We start from the raw sequence: 3,767 nt of genomic DNA on the forward strand, positions 1-3,767 counted from the left end.
AAACAAAGCAAGAGAAATTGAATAATTTGGATAGTTGTTAATTTTTATTTTTTAAAAAAATTATTATTTGGATTTTAAAATGCCATGTGTCATCAAGAGATCGGTCATTTTTTTTATTCAAAAATCATTATTTGATAATTATTTTGACATATATATATATATATGTCACATGTCTTTATTTAATTCGTTGTTTTTGACACGTCAGGCGAGTGCATTACACACACTTAATATATTTTGGTGATTGTCAAAAAAGTGTCAAAATGACACATCAAAGCCTTACTTGAGATATCTAAAATGAACAACGCCTAATTGAGATATCTAAATGAAAGGGTGACAATTTTAGGGGGCCACCTATGGTTTCACCTTTAATATTGGTACTTTATTTCTGTTGGCAATTTGTGGATATTATTCAAGTGGTCCTATAAATATTAAGAACAGTATTTTAACAACTGTAAGGTACAAAATAATTAATCACCCTAAATGGTTAACAATCGATCAATTGACAAGACGGAAATTAATAGTCAAATAATAATTCACCCATGTATAATATAATAAAAATACAAATTAGATTCTAATTAACATTCTTGACTAATTCTGTTATTAGGTGTAATTTGATGGACTTCGTAATACATAAAAGTCAATGAAGGTTTAGAATTTAAATTTCATAATTGTTACACCACGTACCTTTGTACCTTGGAACGCGTTCTTAAATTTTTTAAGTTTCTTAGAAGTTACCATGTGAGCCGGATAATCTATAACGCTGCTAAACAACTTTAAGAAAGGGAGGGATGTTATATCCCACGCTTTTGGGCATTCAGAAAGATAGAAATTTTGATTTGCAAAGAATGACGTTGTGATTTATTTTGTTTATTCTATTTTGTACTAGTGTGATGTTCATGGAAAAATTGATGTGGATAAGGAGGAAGGCCGAGGCCAAAATTGAGAATTTTGGAGAGTAGTTTGTGAATTGCAAAAAGAGAGAAGACTTGTAGCTTTGGGGCTTAAATAATAATAGTTATAATAAGTAGTTTGAGCTCTCATAATAATAATAGTAATATTGAGGCCCAACAAAAGAAAAGACCCAAGTCTTGGAAAGTTAGCCCATTAGTTAAGTGACATATATATATGTTTTATAACTTATTTCCCTCATCTTTATCCCATAAGTCATCTTCTTCAAGAGAGTTCTAGAACAAGAAAGAAGAGAAGAGAAGAAACTAGAGAGGGAGAAGGCCACAGATTTGAAGAGAAAAAAAGGTGAGTTCCTCGATTTCGTTTCGTAAATTAATTATCTATGGTGCACCACGATGATATGGAGGTATTGATAGTATAAAATTATGGCTTGGTGCAGCCCAAACCGGACAGCAAGTAGTCCATGCAATTTCAGCGCGTCTAGAGAAGTTCCGAGGCGAGTTTTGGCGAGTTTTGGCCAATTTCGAGAAAAGTAAGGTCTTTCCTTTCAATTTGAAGTTTATGGTGTTGTTATAGGGTGTATTACACATATTTTATGCTGCTGGAAGTGGAAGAACGTCGTAGAAATGCTCGACGGTAGAAACAAACTAAATTGAAATCGTTATAGTTAAATTGTAGTCGAAATGAGGCGTTGTGCGGGTGGGGGCTGCTGCGGGTCGTGTGGTAGAGTATTGCAGGGCCTAAAAGTGTTCTAAAGGAGGTGGGGGAGATGCTAGTTGCAGCCACACGACCCCCGCTTCGTACGGTTAAAGGTTTTGCAAAATGAAAACTAGAAACTCTATTTTTGGTATCGTAGTTTGGAACTAGTTGTTTGGAGCTTGTATTGTGTAAGGTTGAAGTGATTTAATTGTAAATATGCTGCTGATTGTTGTTGTTGGTATGGTTGTTGATAATGTGGCCGAATTGAAATTTCGGGAATGTTGAAGTTATAGGGGAAATGCTGCCCAATTTTTGGTAGCATCGGAACTAGTAACAAGCTAGTCGAGGGTAATGGATAAGGAAATGACTCCTATTAGTACTTGATTGGAGAGTGGGATATTGGAAAGTGAAAGGTTATTAATCTTAGTATTACTTTCATGTTAAATAGGTTAAGGAGGTATCAAGGCAAGCCGAATTTCAATTAATCCCGAAAAAGGTATGTGAAGCTTCCTTCTTTCTCTTGGCATGTTTTTTTTTGGTATAAGTAAGTAAAGCTACCCTTCTTCTCTCTCTTGATATGTCTTTGGCATAAGTACGATGTTATAATGCTATGATTACTCACCGAGTTCCATCATGAGCCAGGTACGTTATATGATGGTATGGTAAAGCAAGGAGAAGGTTATGATACCGAGCTCATGACGTGCCGGGTACGATATATGTATATAATGACTCCATAAGGGAAAATAAGAGAGTATGTAAAGTTGCCCCTTCTTTCTTTCGGCATGACTTAATACTAAGTAAGGATTAATATATACCTTGAGGGTGATTCATGATTTCTCTTCTAAGAGATTCTCCGGTAGTTAATGTCCTTGACTTTTATAAGTTATTTTATATCGTCTTGATTCATGCCTATGATTTCTAAGGCTCTTTTGATATGATCAATAGTAATATTTGAGGAATGAGTGATATGACTATCGTCTTGATTTTCAAATAACAATTCGTCGTTACTACTTCATTGAGTCTTGGACAATGATTTCAATTGTGTATGGTTACTCACTATTCCACTCGTGTATACTGTTATACATCTTTCACCGAGTTCCAGGCCGGCTAAAATATACTTATATGATAAAAGGATTGGGCCGAACGCTTCTCGGCATTATTATATGATATATGGATCGGGCCGAACGCTCCTCAGCATTATTATATGATATATGGATCGGGTTGAACATTCCTCAGCATTACTATATGATATATGGATCGGGTCGAACGTTCCTCGGCATTACTATATGATAAATGAATCGGGTCATACGTTCCTCGATATTATTATATGAGATAGAACTAATAGCACATAGATGCTTATGATAACAGAGTGATGTGGTTGTTACACCGGGTCCCCGAACGTGCTAGGTACCGTATGTGATGATAGTATGTACAACTTTATTTTATGAGATGCAGGTACAATGGTTTGTTGAATGTTATACTTGCTCCTGCATCCCTAAGCCAACTGTAATTTTCTTATGATGTTTATGCTTATATACTCAGTACATATGTCGTACTGACTCCCCTTTATCGGGGGGCTGCGTTCATGCCCGCAGGTGCATACACACACTTGGGGGATTCGCCAGCGTAGGAGTCCCACTCAGCAGTTCAGAAGCGCTCCATTGTGCTGGAGCCTAGATTTTGGATACTAACCTTCGATGTATATATTTATTTATTTACGGGTACGACGGGGGACCTGTACCGCCTTATGTTACGGCTCTTACTCTTAGAGGTCGGTGGACATTTCTGTGGGTTGTATATGTATGTATGTACAGTTGTCCTCGTATGTTACGATAGCCTCATCGGCCTATATGTTATCGTGCTTGGTGGTACATTATGACTCAAACCGGGGATAAGTTTACTTATAGTTAGCGGGGATATATGCGAGTGTCCAGTTCGGACACCCGTCACGGCCTACGGAGTTGGGTCGTGACAATAATTAATTATATTTACTTATTTGTTGAATTTTTAACATATATACAAATTTCGAGCTAAAATTACTAAAATTTGAATGATTCATAATTTGAAATCCTCATCGGCTCTCGAATACAAATATTTATAGATATTTAGTAAAAAAAAATATTATATATAAGGTATAAGTAAATACTTCTAATCCTCGT

The 3,767-nt window shown here is 35.9% G+C and overlaps 1 long non-coding RNA gene across 2 annotated transcripts; it reads left to right on the plus strand.

The window, feature by feature from the left end:
- Positions 1-1,163: 1,163 nt before the first annotated feature.
- On the plus strand, positions 1,164-3,518 carry LOC129877179 (uncharacterized). 2 transcript variants are annotated; one of them, XR_008763486.1, is made up of 5 exons: positions 1,164-1,254; positions 1,349-1,441; positions 2,057-2,104; positions 2,251-3,063; positions 3,204-3,518. It is a non-coding gene; the product is annotated as an uncharacterized LOC129877179 (long non-coding RNA). The 2 variants fall into 2 exon arrangements; XR_008763485.1 differs by having other exon boundaries at positions 2,251-3,518.
- Positions 3,519-3,767: the final 249 nt, after the last annotated feature.

This window comes from Solanum dulcamara, chromosome 12 (assembly GCF_947179165.1).
Source record: "Solanum dulcamara chromosome 12, daSolDulc1.2, whole genome shotgun sequence".
Lineage (NCBI taxonomy): Eukaryota > Viridiplantae > Streptophyta > Magnoliopsida > Solanales > Solanaceae > Solanum > Solanum dulcamara.